The 22,793-nt window shown below is 37.7% G+C and overlaps 1 protein-coding gene and 1 pseudogene across 6 annotated transcripts in view; one reads left to right on the top strand and one right to left on the bottom strand.

The window, feature by feature from the left end:
• Positions 1–22,793, top strand: part of CACNB2 (calcium voltage-gated channel auxiliary subunit beta 2) — a 347,729-nt gene that overhangs the window by 58,572 nt on the left and 266,364 nt on the right. The gene's annotated exons all lie outside the window — the stretch shown is intronic.
• On the bottom strand, positions 11,998–13,411 carry LOC102522422 (annotated as a pseudogene).

Genomic DNA, 22,793 nt, shown 5'->3' on the forward strand with positions numbered 1-22,793 from the left:
ATATATGGAAATGAAGAAGGAACAGTAATTGTGTTATAATTTCCCTACTCTGCCTTTTTTTTTTTCCGCTAGTGACAGCGATCATGAAAAGCAGGTTGATGGAATACAAAACATTGAATAAACAAAGAACTGTCATTTGATAATAGCATTTTATAGAATCTGTCTTTTGAAATATAATAAAAAAAAATTTCACAACCCATGTTTCTCTACTTCTGCCAATTGTCCAGGGTGTTTGTGCTTATTCATTTGTGCATGGAAGTTTCAGGAAGAAAATACAGTCATTTCTGTAAGGGTTAGGTTTATAAGTCTCAATAAAAACAGGCTCATTCAAACAAAAAAGCAGTCAGAGTGCAAAATGGCAAATAAAGGGGGATCTGATCCTTATAGGAGAAAAAATATTAAATTTTAACCTTGTGTTGAAATAGACAAAGGGACCTGCAGACTTTACAAGTACCGTTTTGCCTCCACCACTCTGTTTCGGCTTACAGATGGTCCAGGCGATAGTTGCTATAGAAACCAAACCTTCTTCATCAATCTCTCTCTGTTGCTATGGTGTGTTTGGGGTTGCTGCATGTAAACTTTTGTATTAAGTGTCGTTTATGTTTTTCATGACTGACCTTCTAGCGAAACCTACCAATTACGCATGCAACAACAAAATGAAGCTTGAAAATGATGCTTTACCACTAATCATCTGTTTCTAAGTAGAATAGGTAGACCTAAAATCATTGGTAGATACCACTGTGCTTTTTCTTCACCAGGCTGTTCAAAACGTTAATGTGACAAAGAAAACGTGATGAATTCACAGAGGTGGACTCTCTCTTTTTTTTTTTTTTTTTCTTAAATGTGATAGATTTTCTTGTAAGATTCAAGATCTCCTGAAAGTTAAATCTGTAATCGCATTCGGAATTCCCGCATTGTAATTTTTGCTCTGACATTTGATGCGTGGCCTTAAGCAAATCATTAGCCTCTGGATTTAATGAGATAATGGAACTGTGGCATAACAGATGGATATACGGTTAGCTCCATAAGGGCAGATGTACTGCCTGTCTTGATTATCCTTGTACATTCAGAGCCCAGTACAATATGTTGAAAAAGAGGCTGGAACAAGGGAAACATTCAAAAGTACCTGTTGAGTGAATGAATACACATGTAGTGGCTTCTGATCACATAGGCATCTCATACTCTAGGTTCTGTTAATTTCAAGAGGCAGTTTCAAGACTAGGCTTCATTTCATTTTGATTCAATAAATATTTATTGAATTCCTACAGTGGCAAAATGCTTCCCTTCTTGCTGGATTCCATACACCTTACAAAGATTCTGTATTCCAAATTTTCTGATTTTTACTAATCTGTAGCTCTCAAGTGATTTTTGTTTTGTTTCATTTTTGGTTCACACATTGAGGTTTTCATATTTGAATATAAACTTCCTGATCTTTCCTTTGAAGGTGCATTATTAACAAGACACTTGTCTATCAGGGCTTAGAACTACGAGCCTTTGAATCAGACAGACTCAGGTGTATACATGGTACCTCTGCACCATTGAGAAGGCTGCTTCCCATCGCTAACCTCAGTTTTCTCATCTGTGTAGTGGGGATAACAATTACCTGCCTCATGTAGTTACTGTGAGAATTAAATGAGAGTCATAAAGTACTATGCATAGCAGTTAGCCAAGTGAGAGCTCCAAATGTGGTAGCTGTCATTCTCTACATATGCAGAGATGATGTGCTTGCATCTCATTTGTTGAAGTCAAAAATCTGTGGATTTTATCATTTCGTATTTCTATTCAGTGCCTCTAACTGTGCTGTGCCAGCTCTTAACTTTTCCACTAGGTGAGGATCTCTTATTAACATTTGACATGTTCTGTAACTTACCAGTCATTTGGGGCTATTATTATTATTATTACTATTAATAATAATAATAATAATAAAAGTCCTGTGCACTTTAAAATCCCAGTCACAGATGTGGTTTATTTAATCTGGTCTCCATGACCTCCAGATCAGACTCCTGAATCTTGGAACTGGATAAGGTTTCATCTGTTTGTCAGTTCTTCCACTCTGGCTCCTTGGAGCTGAGGGGAGGGGGTGGCATTGAACTCTTCCCTGTTTCTCATCAAAGCCTGTCTCCTGTGGTTTAGATGAGAACTCAGGGCAGTGAAGATTTTACATAATCTTTGCAACACAGGATGACGTCCTTGGTCTTGCTCTGGTCTGGTCCGTTTCCATCTGCGGAGGCTGAGGTCTGTGGGTGGGTCCCAGGGAGAGGATATCATGGTTTCCAGTTTCCCCAGGTCCCTTCCATCGATGAAGAGTCTGAGAGGACAGCTCTCTCCTTTTAACTCCTTAAGCAGTCCTCTCCCCCAGCCTTCTCTCCGAGTGGAACATCCACTTCCTTAGGCTACGGCCAGGGCATCCCTCCAGCAGCTGCCCAATATGGAACCATGGAAATGGCCCCACCCTGCCGCCCTGTTCTTCCTCTCCCCAGGCCCCCATTCTGTGCTGTGTTGCTTTTTCCTCCTCTTGGCAACAGCTGCTCCAGCACGCCTTCCTCCTCCTTGCAGACATTTTCAAGGCAATACACAAGCAAGACACAGGACTGTGTCCATGCACTTCCCCCAAACTCCAGGGGCACATCCAGACTCTCCCATGAACTCCCCAACATGCCCCACCCCCTCCAAAGGTGGGGCTTGATGGGGTGATGGTGCTTCCCACTGGCACTGCAACTGGGCAGGCAGAAACTGAGGAGGGAGATGCCAGTTTCCTTTTCTTGTTGGCAGGTGGGGTAAGACTTGCTCCTGTATACATCTAAGTAAAATTTTAAAATCCATTTTGCACAGGGACTGGGACATGTCAGTTAATAAACATTATATCCTAGAGCGTTACAACACATAAAGTTATCATTTACCAAAAATTAACGTTTGTAACATATGGAAGCCATATGGCACTTAAGTCTCTAATGCAAGGACTTGCAGCACCATAAGGCTTAGAACATCATTTGTATACATTCATTTTTCTTTTATTATTAAATTTTTAAAATTTTTATACAATTTTTAAAGGTTATTTTCTGTTTATAGTTACCACAAAATATTGGCTATATTCCCCATGTTATATAATACATCTTTGAGTCTATTTTACACCCAATAATGTGTACCTCCTCACTCTCCCTATATATATATATATATATATATATATCTTTTCAAATGTATTTAATATGTACATTCTAATCAACATGATATATTATGCTGCATGTCCTCTAGAAGGAATTTTGGCTTCATTTGTTACTTAAGAATAATTACTGTGAAACAAAGTTGTCATTGTACCAGAAGGGATGGAAAAAAAGCAAATCATTCATTGTTTTGATGTCAGATTCTGTGCAGCGAGTTGATGTATGCCTGTTTTGTGTGTGCTGCTTTAAAAAAAAAAATCTCAAGGTTCTTTTTAAAGCACTGAATTTTAAAAAGATGCAAATATTAGGTGCATCTTTCTAATCAGAAGGACAGTAAAAGAACAGTTTAACACAAAGACCCAGACATATAAAGGCGTAAATAAGCCTTTTTCTTAGCCATATGGCAGGAGTTCCAAAAAAGCTATTTTATGGGTAATTCTTTTAAATGGATCTGTTGCTAACACTCATTCCTTATTTTTTTGATCACCTCATTCATTAAATTTTAGCATGTGGACTGGAGCCCAGCCTGAAGGAGTTCTGAAGTCCTTTCCCACAGTCATCTCAGCTATTGGAAAGGCAGATCTAAAGCTTAATTTAACTATTTTAGAGAAGGTCTAAGCTACAGAAGGTACCATGTTTAGACAAAGGCACTGAATCAGGCAAGTTCTCAAGAATTGTACAGCCTTGGTAAGTGGACATTTGCATACTAACCTAGGGTGCTTCTCCTCTGTGGGTTTCCATGGTGCGTGCCATTGTTTTATTTGCTGATGAGGAAGTCAAGTGATCTCTGCTGGAGAATGCCCATATTTAAATAAGAGCTAAGATATGCAATGCAAAACTGATCCAGGAAAAAATAGGGTGAGAGGGGAGGCCAGGTCCCAGGTCTTGCATGCATTTCTGGGGTGCACCCCACCAAGTGAGGGTCCTTGGCTTCATGCAGGAAAGAATTTAAGAGTGAGCCATAGTTGAGTAAAAGTAGATTTATTAAGAGATGCACACTCCATAGACAGAGGGCGGGCCATCTCAGAAGGCCAGAGAAAGGCTGTGAGGTGTAGAGCTTGTTAGTTTCTTATAGGCTTGGAAACTTCATTTGCTAACAAGTGGGAGGATTAGTCCAACTACTTTGGGGAAGGGGTGGGGATTCCCAGGAATTGGGCCACCACTTACTGTTTGACCTTTCATGGCAGCCTCAGAGCTGTCACAGTGCATGTGGGTGTGTCATTTACCAGGCTCATATATTACAGTGACTGTATAATGAAGCTCAGGGTCTACTGGGAGTTGACTCTTCTGCCATCTTGGTGCTAATTGTCCTGTCATTGTTTTAATGGCTTTGCCCTGTTCCCTCCCCTCCCATCTCAAAGCCAATATAATCTTTTCCAGCTTAACTGCCATCCCACATTGCCTGCACAACCACTTTTTTTTCCTTTGTAGGTCATGGGCTTGACTATATGTCAAAAACAATGTAAATGTTATGCCTTATTCATGGTTCCAGGAAGATCTGCCTTAGCAATTACTTTTCATCACATGCACAAAAACATGGCTTAATATATATTTTTTTTAATTATATGCCTTAGGCAAGAAATGATTTACTGGTAAGATCAGCTTCATGGAGCCCTAATAAACATTTTCTTTGGTTGATGGATGTGTTTCTCGAGGGACTTTCTGCTTTAACTGACAAGTGGTTATTAAATTTTCAACGCAGTTCTTTTCACTCTCAAGTTTACCCATTTTTGACTCTTACAGCAGGAGACTGAAGTAAGGATGTGCTTTTCCAGATGTTTCCATCTTGCTTTTCATTAACTGAGTGATTTTATAAGTGTGTACCTAATTTTGAGCTGTAGTGCACTAGCAATGAGAGGATCTATCCACAAACTTGTAGAAATATTGTGGTCTTTTCACTTATTTATGTTTTATCCAGTTGGGGAAAATTGATATATATCAGCTATTGATCATAGTCATATATAGTGTATTCAAACTTGATTTTTTTTGAACTTTATATTGTTTTCATTAGTCCCAACAAATTTGTCTTCAGGGCAACATGATAAGGGCTTGTTTTTTTTTAATCTTAGGAATCATTATATCCAAAATTATTCATTTTCTTGAGCAGTTTATGTGCTGAATATTACTCTGGACACATTTAACAGGAAAAATCAAACATAGTCTGAAAGAAGCTTTTTCAAGATCTATTTTTTGTGAAGATAAAAATATTTAATTAGTTTGGATATGCGGAAGAGAAGATAGTATTTTGTCATTGACAAACTATCCAAAGCTATTTATAAGTGTCTGGGTTTTGAAATAGATAGAGGAGAAAAAAAGAAGATGTCTTTTTTTAATACTAGCAGGCACTTCAGCTCTGCTAAAGTGGATTTAAAAAAAACCCTTCTAGGTTAACAGGAGAAGAGGATGTTCTATGCCTCAGTTTGAAAGTGAACTGTTCTTCCTAGTGGGGACACATTTCTGGGGATTCCATTTGGGAGCATGGCAGGCCAGTATGCAGACTTTTAGACCATATTGAAATACAGGTTGGTGATTGTAGTCAGTTTTAAGCCCACGTAAGCATGTTGAGGGCATAACACAGCTCTCTATATTTCTATAGAAAGAAATATACTTATGTGTACTTATGACAATTTTATAATAGTTATCAATAGCATGCTAATTGGTTAAGAATAGTCACTACTCTTGATCTTCTTTGAACGACAGGAAAGAGTTTGTTTTTTTTTCCCATAGGCCTTGAAAGTTAATGGCAGTCAGGGCGGAATGTGAATCTGTAGAGGCAGTAAGTGGAGTGTCATTTTGTAGTTAAGATCCTGGGCTTTTGGAGAAAGAAAAATACCATATGATATCTCTCATATGTGGAATCTAAAAAAACAAAGACAAATGAGCTCATAGATAAAACAGAAACAGACTCACAGACATAGAATATAGACTTGTGGTTGCTGGGGGGAGGGGAGTGGGAAGGGATTAACTAGGAGTTCGAGATTTGCAGATACTGACTGGCATATATAAAATAGATAAACAAGTTTATGCTGTATAACACAGGGAAATATATTCAATATTTTGTAGTAGCTCACGGTGAAAAAGAATATGAAAATGAATATATGTATATTCATGTATGACTGAAGAATTGTGCTGTACACCAGAAGTTGACACAACATTATAAACTGACTATACCTCAATTAAAAAAAAAAAAAAAAAAAAAGGTCCTGGTCTTTTGGATCACAGAAATCTGGATTTGAGCATTTTCTCTGCTACTCATCAGCTGTCTAACTCTAGGTTATATTGACTTATCTTTTCTAACCCTTGGTTTCCTTGTCTAAAAATCACTTATAATAAAAGACTCTATCTCCTAGATTTATTGTTGCAATACGAATATATTATTGTTAGGAAACCAAAATTTATACTAACTACTATATATAAAATAGATTAACAGCAAGGTCCCACTGTATAGCCCAGGGAACTAGATTCAATACCTTGTCATAGCCTATAATGAAAAAGAATAGGAAAAGGAATATATATATACACACATACACACACACACATATATGTATAACTGAATCACTGTGCTGTACACCAGAAATGAACATAACATTATAAACCGCCATACTTCAAACTTGTGGTTGCCAAGGGGGTGGAGGGTGGGAAAGGATAGACAGGATTTCAAAATTGTAGAATAGATAAACAAGATTATACTGTATAGCACAGGGAAATATACACAAGATCTTATGGTAGCTCACAGAGAAAAAAATGTGACAATGAATATATATATGTTCATGTAAAACTAAAAAATTGTGCTCTACACTGGAATTTGTAAAAAACATTGTAAAATGATTACAAATCAATAAAAAATGTTAATAAATAAATAAATAAATAAAAGTAACAATTTAGTTTTCTCCTCAACCTATCTCATGTTCATTGAGATCAAGGAACTTAAATGTTTTTAAGTAAATATAAAATATTTATAACATTTTGCATGTAGATTATGGGAAATGAAATAACAGGTGATAATGAGGATGGCTTTAAGACTCAGTGCTTGGGTTGGGATCAGGGGTCCTCCCTTTCCTATCTGTGTGCCTTTGTAAGTTCCTCTTCCTTCATCTCTCAATGGGCTTCGTTGTAACGACCTTGTAGAATTGATGTGAAGAGTAAATGAGACAGGACCTGAAGCACCGAGCATGGGGCCTGGCTCAAGGTTAAGACCTCCATCAATATCAGCCATTGTAATTGTTGTTGGTGTTATAAGGATACTGGGAGAAGATTCCACTAATTGGTTTTTGGATGAGAGAAACAGAGGAGTGGAGGAAGAGGGAGATGTAGCAGAAGGTTGCAGACAAAATAGTAAACAGAAGGCAGGGGGCTCAGCTGGTTTTGGGTATGGTTAATAGATGAACATGTAACTTTCTGCTTAGGCATTGGAATCATCTCTAGAACACTCCCTTACACCATACACAAAAATAAACTCAAAATGGATCAAAAACTTAAAACATAAGACAAGATACAATAAACCTTCCAGAAGAAAATACAGGCAAAACATTATCTGACATACATCTCAAAAATGTTCTCCTAGGGCAGTCTACCCAAGTAATAGAAATAAAAGCAAGAATAAACAAATGGGACCTAATTAAACTTACAAGCTTCTGCACAGCAAAAGAAACCATAAATAAAACAAAAAGACAACCTATGGAATGGGAGAAAATTTTTGCAAATGCAACCAACAAAGGCTTGATCTCCAGAATATATAAGCAGCTCATAAGACTTAATAAGAAAAAAACAAACAACCCAATCCAAAAATGGGCAGAAGACCTAAACAAGCAATTCTCCAAGGAAGAAATACAAATGATCGACATGCACATGAAAAAATGCTCAATATCACTAATTATCAGAGAAATGGAACTTTCTCTTTGAAATGTATAATTCTCCATTTCTTATATAAACATTTATTGGGAAATAACTTGACTGATGCTATTTTTAAAATTTTATCATGCAATATTATTTTTTTAAACATTTTTTATTGATTTATAATCATTTTACAATGTCGTGTCAATCATGCAATTTTAAAGACACAATTAAAAGGTATAAAGAATAATAAAGTATTCCATACACATCACCCAGCTTCATAAACTAGGTTCACTTTTTCTTGCCAACACACTTGATTCTTTTTATGTAGTGCTCCCACCGGCATAAATTGCAACCTTAAAATTTTTAAATCAGTTCCATAAATTTTTCATATTTTATTATGTGTGTCTCTATCTTTAAGCAATGTATGCCTCTGAGTATTCTTACATGATTTCCTGTAGCATATATTTACATGTTTCAGTTTTATATAAAGTGTAGAATACTAAAGTGTGCTTCTAACACTTTTTTTTCTGCTAAACATTATGGCTGTGATTCACCCATAATGTTACACATAGGGATGCTTCACTCATTTTCATGCAGTAGAGTATTCTGTTGTGTAAATTTAGCATGATTCATTTACTCCTTCTTCTGCAGATGAGCATTTAGGTGGTTTCCCTTTTTTTTTTTTTTTTTTCTTTTGGCTATGACCACTGATGATGCTGTGAATACTCAGGTGCATGAGTCCTGGTACAAATATACAGGAGTTTTTCTAGGGCAATGCTTTCCCAACCTTCTCTGAGTTATGGCATATGTAGAAATAATATTTTGCATACTGTCCACCGCTACAGGAACTGGCCCAAGCTTCCAGACCTCAGCTGCCCCTAAGGCTGAGTGTATTGATGTCTTAGTCACTCTTGGAACTCGTTTGCCTCAGTACACTGAGAATCTCTACTCAAGGTATACGTTGGAATGGAATGGCTCAGCTGGAATGGTGTGCATATTTTTAACTTTATGAGATGTTGTCAAATTGTCCTCCAAAATAGCTGTGCTAGTTTTATGTCCCAACCAGCAGTATATAAGGGATCTCATTTCCCCACATCCTTATCAATACTTGGAAATGTTGGACTTTGCACATTTTTGTCTATCCACCCACTTTTGCTTTTATACCTTGACTTTATATCTTTTGTTATATATCTGCTATGTTGTTTGCATTTTGTATTGAGTTGTATTGAGTTTTTTAAATTAAAATATAGTTGATTTACAATATTGTGTTGGTTTCAGGTGTACAGCATGGTGATTCAGTCTTTTCTCAGGCTATATTCCATTATAGGTTATCACAAGGTATTGGATATAATTCCTTGCGCTATACAGTAAATCCTTGTTGCTTATCTCTTTTATGACAGCAGTTTTTATCTGTTAATGCCACATTCCTAATTTGTCCCTCCCTCCCTTTCCCCTTTGGTAACCATAAGTTTGTTTTCTATGTCTGAGCCTGCTTCTGTTTTATATGTAGATTGAGTTTTGTCAGCTGTTAAGTGTTGCAATATCTGCTGTCAGTCTATAGGTTTTTGTTTTTTCGTTTTCGTTTTTGATTTTTTCTGATACATATACATTTTAAAGTGTGACGTTATCAACTTTAACAACTTTTCCTTTACATTTCCCATTTCTCATCTTGCAAGAAATCCTTCCCTAGTAATGGAAGGGCATAAAAATATTCCTCTATATTTACTTATAAATTTTAAAATTTTGCTTATTTGTATTTATGATATGAGGTAGAAATCAAATTTTATGTTTTCTGTTTGAATAATGAATTGTTCCAGGGCCACTTACTAAATGGTCATCTCTCCCTGCAGATCAGCAAAGGACAGCTCTGTCAAAGTAGCAAGCACTGACTCTGATTTTATTTTTCAGTTTGCTAAGTTTTGATTTTGAAAATAGGACTTCAAGGGGGGAAAAATGTAATTCTCTCTTTTGAAATGAAAATCACTGGGTTGGAAGTAAGAAGACTTGAGTTCTGAACCAGATTGAGAGTGAGAGCTCCAGTCCTGGCCAGTAGTATAATACGATATATATGATCTGAGTCAAAAGTGTTAGACTTTTTGGCTTTGAGCCCAAGTTCAGATTCCTCTACGTTGGGTGTTTGTGATAAAACACATGAGGAAGAAAAGGAATAGAAGACCCTGCCTCTATAAATGCTCACCTCATGCAACTAGAGGGTCACTTGTAGAAGCAATGTAATCAGAACTCATTTCTGGTTTGTTCACCTGTGGCTCTTGGTAGCAGGTCACATGACTCAAAGCCTGGACCCACAGGGAACCCCTAGAGCTGATTTCCTTACAAAGGAAGGCGTGGTAGACCCCCTTGGGGTGGCATGGACTCAGGTCAGTAAAATGAGTCCTTAACCTTGGTTTCCCCATCTATTGAACAACACTGAACTGGCAATTACCATGCCTTTCATCTTTGAGAGTGTGTTGTGTGCAGTTGTGTACACCTGTACATCAGTCACTGTAGAACCAAAGAGCCAGCCCATGGCTTTCAGAACCTGTCAGATTGCCTTGTTTTCGCTCTTTCAAAAATTGGTGCTATTTCATTTCATAGTGCCTGAAAGTCATGCTTGGAATACACGTTCATTTTAGAAGCCTCAAAAGTACTACTTTTTGAATAATTTCCTCACTTCATTCCATAATGGAAATTATCCTACAAACAAAAGGATTTGGGTAAAATGCTCTGCTGGTAGAAATGTGTTCAGCTTCATTGATGCATTTGTCAGTGATGCACATCCAATTTTCTGAGTTTGTGAGTGAAATTGCTATAGAGAATGGAGTGGGAAATTATTCTCTGGTCTATAGCACTGTGGTCATACACACCCCAAAACGTCTTTTTTAGGCTACTTGTGAAGAAATATAATCTAACGGCCAAGAGAACCATCCAGACTCAGATCAGAGTTTTGATGGTCGAAAACCAGGAGGATGACTCTCTGGATTTAAATTAGTTTCTCCTTTAAGCCTTAGTTTATTCTTTTTTTTTATGAACTGGAAATAATAAGAGTAATTCATCCACATGGCCCCAAGTTTTTTAATATGATAACACATGTAAAGATACTATGTTTGGTCACAGGCTAGCTACTTACATTATTCTTGATGTATTTCCATGATTCTTGACTGATTTTTATTTATTAAATTAAAAATCACTGTGCAGATCCAACTCATACTGAACTCTTGACCTCTTGACTATAGACTTTTCCCATTTGATTTCCCAGTATTCTAATTTTCTGTATACAGTGTTAATATTATTGGCTTATAGTGCTTGATCTGGTTGAGATTTTATCTTTAAAAAGAGAGTCCTCTTATCATCATTTATACTGATAACTGACTGTAAAAATGGAAAAATTTATTAAAACATTTTAATAATATTCACCTACATTTTGGGGGGGAGGTAATTAGGATTATCTTATTTATATATATATGTGTGTGTGTATATATATATATATATATATATATATATATATATATATATATATATATTTTTTTTTTTTTTTTTTTTTTTTTAAATGCAGGTACTGGGGATTGAACCTAGGGCCTCGTCCATGCTAAGCATGTGCTCTGCCATGAGCTATACCCTCCCCTGCCAATATTTACCTAGTTTTATATGTAATATAATCCCCTAATTTTTTGGACATTCAATGCCCAAAAGATGAATTTTAATGTTTTTATGATGAAGAAGGTTCCATCTCTGATAGATAAAAAGTGTCACAAAATTCTTTATTATTGTTTTTCACAGCCCTAACTCCTCTTTCCCAGGTAACAGGGTAAACAGGTAAGAATCTCCACAGGTGCATGTAGATGAGGATGCTGAATCAAGTCAGGGCACATCCCTGTGACTACGTAGGGGAAAAAAAAAAAAAAGAGTTGTTACTCAGTTTATTCAGCCTCAAATAAAACAAAACAAAAAGCCAAAAGTTCTGAAAGGAAAAAATATTTCATGAGCCTTTTTTATTTTTTCAGAAAAGGTTTTATTATGCACAGATGGGAGGGAGGGACTCAGTCCTTCTTAGCGGCCGCTTTCCTCATGGCGGCCAGGACGTTGCGCAGCTCCTCTCTCTTCCTCTTGGCGCGGGGCGTGTGTCCCCACCCATTTCTTGATGAATTTGAGGGCCCGCTTGTCCTTGGAGACCTTGAGCAGCTCCACGACCCGCCGCTCGTAAGGGGCGAAGCCACACACCTCCCGGATCACGTCCCGCAAGAACTCGGTGTGCTTGGTGAGGCGCCCGCGGCGGCGGCTGCGCCTCGGCTTGCTCACGTTCTTGGTCACCTTGTGGCCTTTGTTGAGGCCCGTGGCCTTTGTTGAGGCCCATGGCCACGGGACACTGCAGAGCCATGGCTGCCGCAGCGGAAGGCTTCATGAGACTTCTTGATTTTCATCCTACAATAGTGGATGTCTGCATGTGCAGTCTTGGCTATTAAAATGGCATATTTTATTAAGCATGTAAATTTTGTGGGTTTTGTTTTTTGAAATGTAAACACAGTAAACTTTGCCTTAGATTTATCTAGCAAGTGAAAATAGATTCATGAATTGCATGATATTTTCCGTGCGATCATTCTGGTCCTAAGGTCTTTTTTTAATATTACATTTTTATAAGGATTTTTTTCCTAGTAGTATTTACTAAAATACTTAAAAGACTGCCCTATGAAATATGTTTAAATGAAAGGTTAACTCCTGATAATTTCCTCAGATTATCCTAAATGTTCCTTTTTGAACAAGAAATATTCTTTTAAATTTCTATTAATAAAACTTTACCTCCTACAAATGCAGTAGAAACCCATGCTCATCCATTATTCACATCCTGTCATTCTCTGATTAGAGGTTGGCAACCTAGGAACAGAGAAAAATTAGTTAATGATAAGGTGGGTTATTTTCCAAACTCCACCTTGAACATTAAAATGTACATCTTTCATGAAATATTCCTAGTACTTTGTATTTTTCCTGTTGCGTATTTGCACTTATACTGAAATTCAATATAGTATGTAGTTTCTTCCCCAAGTACATAGGGATAGACTTAAACAAATTATTCATTTTGTTTTCTGATAAACAAAGTAAAATTGTGTGTATCTATAAATGTCCTTAAAACTACTTGGCAGCCTAGGTTTCTTAATTTAAAGAACTTTAAAATGGGTGAATGAAAGAAATAAATTACAGCAAGATTGAGGAACTATTTATCTGTCTGTCATTTTTACACACAAACACACAGGAAATCATGTAAGTGTATTTCCAAAATTTCTGCTTCTGTAGTTTGTATCTGGCATCATTGCTCTCATTTATACTGTTATTTCTATACTTACATTTTCTTTTTTCACACTTACCTTTCGACTGGTTATTTCAGTGGAAGCACTCAACCTTCTCCTGAAAGGTACCCACATTTCATTTTCTGTGACTTTATTTCCAGTTCACTTTTTAAAAAAAAAACTTGCGGAGGATCCTGGAAGTGACTTGGAAACAAGTGTTTCTGCCTGGATTGGATTACAAGCAGAGAAACTGAACTTTTGCATCCATTTTTGTTTTATACAGAGATGCTATCAAAAACAGTTCACAACTGACCTGGGAGGGTTCCCGACTATAGCCTTGCTGAGACAGCTTGTCACCCAGTTGTTGGGTCCTGGGGAAATATCCAGGCAATAGATATTGTGGAAAACTTGGGGAATGGGGACTTGGAGTGGTAATGGTTTATAAACCAAGGAATTGTTTCGGTATCACAAAAGCTAGTATGGCTAGGTCTGTGGATCTTGGCTCAGTGGACCCATGACACATCTGCTCCAGGATAATTTGTCCAGATTGTGCCAGGAGGAAGGTGGTATTTAATACTAATGATCACAGGAAAAGTAATCCTTATTACTTGCATGGCTTGAGTTTTTAAGAAAAAAAAAAATTGGTGAAAAATCCTTAGGCCTTCTCAGCCATGTGCAGGGCTAACCCTGCAGTGCCCACATCATGACAATTGGAGGAAAAGGCACAGTGAACTTCTCTCTTGTTACTTTCAGGTCCCCAATGTGGCATTTCATGGGAGCAGTGACATCTAGTGTTCCCTCCTAAGAGAGCAGTGACGCTCAACTTAAGCGTGTCTGTTTCAGAAGTGGCCTCACACTTGGCTACTTCTTCCAGGGTCTGACTTTCACCATTTTTGAAGGCCATCACATTAATCTAAGTCAGGGGCCTGGTCTCTTCCAGATTTTCATAACCATTGGGGCAGATTTGACTGGGAGGCCAGACATTTTCTGCTATTCTGGCCCCATTCCACACAGTCTTCAGCTCAGAGGCCCCCTGGGAATAAGGCCTTTCTGGGACCAATCTGAGGATTTGCAAAGAATTTTAAGTGAGCTCAAAACTGCTTTTGATAAAAACAGGGTAGAGGCTGAAGCCCAGCCTTTTTCTCCTAATGCATTTTGACAAAATTGGTTGTTTTGAATTAGATGTGATGGGATTGGAAAGCTCTTAAGAAATAAAAATGAAAATGCACCAGAATTTTTTATGGTTCTACGTGGGCTGAAGTTTGCTGTTCGTTACCAGATTTTTTTTTTATGCTTGGGATTTCATGAATATGTGTTTTATTTGTATTTCTTGGTGAGCACAGCTTGGATGAACTGAATTGGAGAGAGATGGATCTTTAAAAAGGTGCCACAAATTGTTGCCACCCCTCATTCCTGAACACCCCCACATCACTGACCTCTAAGGGCATGCTGGTATTTAAGAATAGCCTGTAAACCACTGTTTCTGTTTTTGTTTTTAGTCCAATGCTGGTGGCAGGGAGGTGTTTTTGTTGTTTCTTATTTACAGAGATCAAGTCTTGCTGGGCTGGACATAGTCAGGCTTGGGGTGATATGTACCTTTGAAATTCCTAGTTGCTCTTTTTCCCTCATTCTCTTTTTATTTCAGTGTAAACTAAGTCTTGAGGATGACACTCTCTCTTGCAAAGTCTGTCAGAAAGACATTTTCATAGATCCCTTCAGTCCCTTGAGTTATAAGCAAAAATGAAAAATACCTGGTTATTTCATCACTAGTGGGGAGGTCTTAGGGTTGCTACTCTTGGCGCCATTACTGGCACCTGGCTTGGCTAGTGATGTCAGAAATTGAGTGCTAAAACACCTCTTGTTCAGTGATTCTAAAACATTTCATTGTTGTAGACACACACACACACACTTTATTTTTATTTTTTAGTTTTTGAAAGTTTGTACAGAATGGCATGAATGGTATTCTGAGTTGGGGTTGGGGGAAGGAACCTGAAGCGCCATCTGCTGGTTCCTTCCCTTTTCTTGCAAAACCCTTCTTGTGGTTAAAAAAATACATATCCATTATTTGAAATTCAGCCGTTCTCCAGATTCCAAAACAAAAGTCTCATGAAAAGCTTCTTAAAAGCTGGCATCAACGCATTTATTGGTGTGTAGATTTCCACCGGGGTGAGGGGGCCAGTGACAAGGTAACCCAGTCAGGATGGAAGTGCATTTCATTAACCAGTCTACTCATTTGGATCAAGTTAGCCAATTCCTAGAGCAGTAACCCAGAGATCCTTCCTGAGCCATAAATAGATCCTTTCTGTTCATTCATTTCTTCATCCATTTACTAAACAAATGTTTACTTAGCATGTGCTGTGAGCCAGGCACGTGGGACAATGCATCAGTGAACAAACATTTCTTGTTAACCTGTATCCACCCTGGGAAATTCCTTGCTCTCTTGGGTTTACATTTTATTGGGAGATACACTAAACAGTAAACCTAATGAGTCTATTGTTTCATAAGGCAGAAGCTCAGAACTGTTGCAGAAAACAGTGGAGATCAGGATAAGGGAGCCTGGGAGTGTGCATTTCAGTCTTCTGTGGGAAGGTCCTGTAGTCCGTGTTGAGAGAGTGTCTTTTGAGCAAAGCTAGAGGTGAGAAAGAAGTTGGGCAGATACGCAAAAGGAAGATGCTCCAAGCAGAAGGAAGAGCCATGACAGGGGTCTAAGGAGGAAGTTTGCCTAGTGTGTTCTGAAACACCTAGAAGACCGCGTGGCTAGGGTGGAGAGGGAGGGAGGCAGCAGGCATGTGGGAGATGAGGTGAGAAGTGAACCAGGCCAGCACATATGCTAAAACATTTCTTGTTGCCCTGCCTCCACCCCAGGAGATGCTCTGCCCCTTAATCACCTTTAATGGTCTTTCCTTGCTTGAGATGATTGTTCATATTCCAGCTTTCAGTTGGAATTTCCCACAAGCACAAAGAGCGTCTTGTATCTTGGGCATCATTCTGTGTCAGGATTGATGCGCTTTTTAACCCCCGGATTACATTTTGTGGGACGTTCTAAAGGTTTTGGGGAACACTGAATTCTAACTGTTTGCTTGGGGGCTGGGATGGCCACAGCCTCAGCAGATGACTTTGGTTGAACCTGTCATCAGCAATTTCAGAGAAATATTTCTTGTTGGACTAATTGGTAACAAATGTAAATTCCTTGCTAGAATGTGACTTAACTCCGAAGCTGTTTTTGCCATTAGTGGGATGGCAATGTATCATTTTGACTAATCAATTCAGTGAAATTACCTATCGATTAAGTCAAATTGACAAGTGATTTGTTTTCCTGCTGTATTGATCCTCATTGATTTTAATTCAGTTCAGTACCGTTGAAATGGTAAAAGTATAGATTCTTCCAATTTTAGCTCCCAAGGGGCATGAAATATTCTCTGTCGTAAATTTTTTATTCCATAGATGAGAAAATGGAGTCTCTGAGAGTTTTTCTTTTCTGATGTACAGCACAACCATTCAATCAGCTGTGTGTGTGTGAAATTTATCTCTTATGGTAAATACTTCTACCTGCAGAATTCAGAATGGTATTTTTCCACTCTTGTTCTTACAGGAAGACAGGCGAATTTCAGAGGTTTGTTGTTTATAACTTGTTCCTTTTTTGCCTCAAATATAAAGTGACTCAGCAGTCACTGTTCTCTGAGGGTGGGGAAAGAAGTGATTTGAGCTGGTGGTGAAAAACAGAGAGAATCAGATGACCTGATGATTCAGTTTCCAGGTGCAGTTGGCAAAGACATTTGACCTTCTCAGAAAGGTCAGGCTCTGAGGACAAGATGTTGTCAACTTTTATTTTTATTTTTTTAAAGTTTATTTATTTAATTAATTTATTTTTTGGTGGGGGGAGATAATTAGGATTATTTCGTATTTATTTATTCTTAGGAGAGGTAGTAGGGATTGAAGCCAGGACCTCATGCATCCTAAGCATTTGCTCTGCCACTTGAGCTGTACCCTCTCCCCCTCAACTTGTAAATATCTCATCGGAAAATGTGCCTCCTGATCCTTCTCCCATGTCCCCTCTTGATGCACACAGCCCTGGGTCACGCTGTCAAAGGCAGAAGTGAGCCAGCACAGAAGACATGTTAGAAATTCTATAAGGCTCTGCATTTCACCTATAGATGAAGTAGCCCTGTTGGGGCATCCTTTGGAGTATAAAAACTTGGGGAAGTCCGAGTATTCTATTCTGATCAGTTTTAATGTTTGCATTTCCCGCAAGTTCAGGAGCTTCCATGAGTCACCTAATCACTGACACATTTTACTTTCCATCTTAGCTTCTCTTCCTAACTACTTACGGGATATTATTATCTATGTTTTATTCTATACTCTAGAGGATCCTAAAGGATGAAGTTAGAATTCTTCCCTTTTAGGAACCCCCTCCCCCACTGCACTGCTGATGGAAATGTAATTTGGTGCAGCCATTATGGAAAACAGTATGGAGATTACTCCGAAGACTGAAAATAGACTTACCATACGATCCAGCAATCCCATTTCTGGGCATATATCCAGAGGGAACTCTAATTCAAAAAGATACATGCACCCCAATGTTCATAGCAGCACTAATTACAGTAGCCAAGACATGGAAGCAACCTAAATGTCCATCGGCAGATGCCTAGAAGCTGTGGTATGTTTTTACCATGTAATACTGCTCAGCCATAAAAAAGAATAAAGTAATGCCATTTGCAGCAACATGGATGGACCTAGAGATCGTCATTCTAAGTGAAGTAAGCCAGAAAGAGAAAGGAAAATACCATATGATATCACTCATATGTGGAATCTAAACAAAGAAAGAGAGAAAGGACACCATGAACTCATCTACAAAACAGAAACAGACTCACAGGCATAGTAAACAATCTTATAGTTACTGGAGAAAGGGGTGGGAAGGGATAAATTTGGGAGTTCAAGATTTGCAAATGTTAGCCCCTATATGTAAAAATAAATTTTAAGAAAGTTTCTTCTGTAAACTGAACAGGGAACTATGTTCAACATATTGTAATAACCTTCAATGAAAATGAATATGAAAAGGAATACATGTATGTACATGCATGACTGGGACATTATACTGTACACCAGAAATTTACACATTGTAACTGACTGTACTTCAATTTAAAAAAAAGAATTCTTCCCTTTTTTAGGAAAATACAGTCTTGTTTGTGATATAGAGAAATTAGCCTGGATGGGGCATGGGGCAGTTCTGCCTGGCTGGCTGCTCTGCTCGGGTTAGAGAGGTGCTCAGCTGAGACAGAGAAGAAAGACTAAATGCCAGGCAACTTGATGATCCCTTGTAGAGGCTCCCAAAGTTCTCCATCCTTTTCCTTAATTTGTTAGGATTTTCAGAACTCAATACCTCTTCCTATTCCAGTGCAAGTATAAAACTCATTCCAAGGACAAGGAGCAATAATATTGATTGTGTCCCAGAGCAACATGGAAATGAAGGATTTACTGGTAATCCTGCCATACTCCCATCTGCCAATTCCCACAACTGTTGTTTGCTTCTATTAGAATTCATTAGTTATTTCACAAGGTTCTATTGAAGAAACTTGTTGCCCGCGAGCACTTAAAAGCACTTTAAAAGACCTTGGTAAATCTGTTAAAAAGAAGTAAAATGTTTGAAAAAGATATCTCTTTCTCCCTTAATATAGTTTTTGTCTTCTTCATTGAAGCCAATCCAGAATCTTGGACTGCATTTTGGGTCGTATCTTTATCAAAAATGGCACTGTTTACTTTCCAAAAGTAGCATCGACTAAATCATCATTGAGGTGGAGTTGCTTTTCATAGATGTCTTCCAGCTAATAAATGAAGACAGAATCTAAGACTTTTGATTTCACCATTCTTCAGTCCTGATGACTGATTGGCTGTAGGCAGTGATATCAGTAGTTGCTATACATTCTTTACAAAGAAAGGGAGAAGCTGGCATCACGTTCCTCCTGGTGGGAGTACACAGTATGACTAACTGTAGAGTTCTTGCCAAAGTCAAATAGGAATCTGGTCAAGTCTCTAGATCTAACTAGCCATCTACACTGCAGATTTCATGTAAAATGAAAATACAGGGATGCAAAACCCAGGAACGCAGAAAATTCTGCAGGGCAAATGGCTACTTTTCTTCCGTAACCAAATTGCAAGGGAAACATGGGAAGAGATGGTGGGGAACCTGCAAATGAAAGAAATTTAAGGCCCAGCAACCAGTTGCACTGTATAAACCTTATTTAGATCCTGACTTAAACAAAAGATTGAAAAGCAAATGCTCTGAAACAATAGGGAAAATGTGAACACAGACTGGATATTTGCTTATATTAAAAAAATCACTGTTAACTTTTTCCCCAATTTTTTAATGTATATATATTTTCAGATTCTTCTCCATTATAGGTTATTGTAAGATATTGAATATAGTTCCCTGTGCTATATAGTAGGAGCCTGTTGTTTATCTTATACATAGTAGTGTGTATCTGTTAATCCCAAATTCCTAATTTATCCTCCACTCTTCCCTTTGGTAACCATAAGATTATTTCCTATGTCTGAATTTGTTTCTGGTTTGTAAATAAGTTCATTTTTATCATTTTTTTATATTCTACCCATAAGTGATATATTTGTCTTTGTCTGACTTAGTGTGATAATCTTTAGGTCCATCCATTTTGCTACAAATGTCATTATATCATTCTTTTTATGGCTAAGTAATAGTCCATTGTATAAATATACCACAACTTCTTTATCCCATCATATGTCCATAGACATTTAGGTTGCTTCCAGGTCTTGCCTATTGTAAATCGTGCTGCTATGAACATTTGGGTACAGTATCTTTTCAAATTAGAGTTTTTATCTTTTCTGGATATACACCCAGGAATGGGATTGCTGGATCATGTGGTAGTTCTGTGTTTAGTTTTTTAAGGAGCCTCCATACTGTTCTCCCTAGTGGCTGCACCAGTTTACATTCCCACCACCAGAAGAATCACTGGTAACTTTTTAGTGTGTGATAATGGCTCTTGTTATTAGATTCTTTTTTAAATAGTTCCAGTCTTTCAGAGATCTAGGTTAAAAGATTCATGAATGAATTGGAAAAAAGTAGTGTGAAGGTCAAAAAGTACATGGAATACAAATAATGTGAAACTTGTCTCAAAAATCATGCTTTCCACTGTTAACTATTTATATGACTGATGAATCCCATCTGACCCAACTTGAGAAGGCTCCATGTTTCGCTGTCAATCACCTGCATATGTTACAGGCATCACACCCAGCCAGGGGAAACCATTCAAACAGGATTCTAAGAATTACTAATTTTGCTTCAAAAAAAATTCTATTGTTTTGATACATTTTACTTAATCTTCACATATCTGGCCTTCATATATGAATGATGATTTAATCATATTTTCAGCACTTCTACTTACGTTATACTGATTTTTGATAATTGAGGTAAATAATCTCAACTTCACAGCTCTGTAGATATATATCCTTAAAGAGGCTAGTCAGCAATGAATATGCAGCCAATATTTGTTAAATGAATAAATGAAATTTTAGCACTATTTTAAATTTTGTGTGAAAGCAAAAGATTGTACTCTTAATACATTCTTCTTGTTCAGTAATTACTGATTTAAGTATTTTACAAGATTTTTAAGAGTAATTGTAATTAAAAAGTAGTTTTAATACTTATGCAGAAAAAGACAGAGAACGTTCCACATTTTTTACATTAAGAAACTTTCTTTAATAAAAATATTACATACTCACTACTGAGAAATTCAAAAGTACCAAAGAAATCTTTACTCTATCACCAGACACAACCACTATTAACATTTTTATTTCCTTTTAGTCTTTTTAAAAATAGAGTTGCACTTGTATTAAGAAACATTCCTGTCTTCAATTTTAGAGACAGAATCCCATTGCATGAATGCTTTTCTTTTAAATTTCCTCGTGGTATTGTTTTTTTCTTTAATGAAACAGAAATTTTTAAGCCTTTTAGAAAATGGGAACTCTTGTATCCAGTGAAATGTGTACCAAAAAAACAGACAGTATTCACTATCAACACTTTCTGGTAGCATATAACTACACTGTAAGTGAAGAGGGCTGTTTTGAAATTTTTTAATTTATTTATATTCATTTTTTTGCCCTGAGAAAATTCGGCATATTATAATTTTTCATAATAGGTTTAGCTCGTTAAGTAATGCTTTTAGATAAACCTAGAGATTAGTAATAGGAACAAATTATACTAAGGTATAAAATAAAGAAATAAAATATTACTCCTTTGCGATGCTCTGATTTCCTAAACCAAGCTCAGTTAATACTACTGTTGCATTTTGTCCCCTTTGCATGCAGCGGCTACCAAAATCTGGAGCAAGTAATCCTACATCTTTTATTTGAACTCAACCCTATTGAACTTGAATCACTGTGAAGACCCACCCTCTCTTTCTTCCTCTGTCTCCCAATTTCAAATTGCTTTCTAGCCTGCAAGCTCAGCATGCATATAGGAAACAGGCTTACATAATTAGAGAAGTGAATTTTGAGAAGTGAGTTTTGCACAAATCTAAAGGAATTCCATTCCATTGAATAAGATTGCTTGACTCCTAGCCCTTCACTTGGTAGCTGCTTTACGCTTCCCCAAGGATTTCTTTGTCTAACCCCTGAGGGGTTGGAACAGATGTTCATTTTCTCATTTAGGGAGACTTAGGCAGCAGTGCAGTTTGGATCAGGTTAAAGTGTGTCGATGGAGCCTGGGTGAGAACAGGACCCCATGACCCTCAGTCTCTTGCATTATGGAGTCAGAGTTTATGCTTGGGGACAGGAGACCTGGGTTCCAGAACCATGACCAATCCAGTGTTGGAGTTCAGTCTCCCCAGGTCATGACTTTATTAAGGCTTCCATGGTCTGCAGAGAAGCCAAGTTCTGGAGTCTTAGGGGCAGAAAGGGGTTAAATGTTTTAACCCTCCCAGTCCACCTTGTCCCACCTACATCCTGACTCCAGCACATCTCACCCCAGCCCATCACCTTTCCTGACCTCTCTCCAGATTAGCTTAGCATGGGTACCAAAGATGTCTGTGTGTTTTGCTCATCTCCTCTCAAATCTTGGTCCTTTTCTGGCATCAGCAGAGCTTCTCTGCCCTCCAGACCAAGGCATGCATATGCCATTTCCTTCATTATGCGTGAACCGCTAGTGCTCAGGTCTGGCTTTGGAGAATAAATTATTTTTTCTTAGATGTGATCCACTGTATTCTCGTATACTGGGAGGAGTCCCAACACAATCCCTGGCAGGGTGAGAAGAGGGGGAAGAAAGCAGAAATATGGCTATAGCTTCAAAGCCACTTCCGTTTTATTAAATCCATATGCAGTATAAGGATTTTATATGTCATCTCAACCATACTACAATAGTCTTTCACAATAAATAGTCTGTGCCCCATTTTACAGGACAGGAAATCATGGTTCTGGGAAGTGTGACCTGGGTAGGGACTGACCCAGGATTTGTGACACCACACGCAGGCTCTACCTTGATCCATCTTCA

Source organism: Camelus ferus, chromosome 35 (assembly GCF_009834535.1).
Source record: "Camelus ferus isolate YT-003-E chromosome 35, BCGSAC_Cfer_1.0, whole genome shotgun sequence".
Classification (NCBI taxonomy): Eukaryota; Metazoa; Chordata; class Mammalia; order Artiodactyla; family Camelidae; genus Camelus; species Camelus ferus.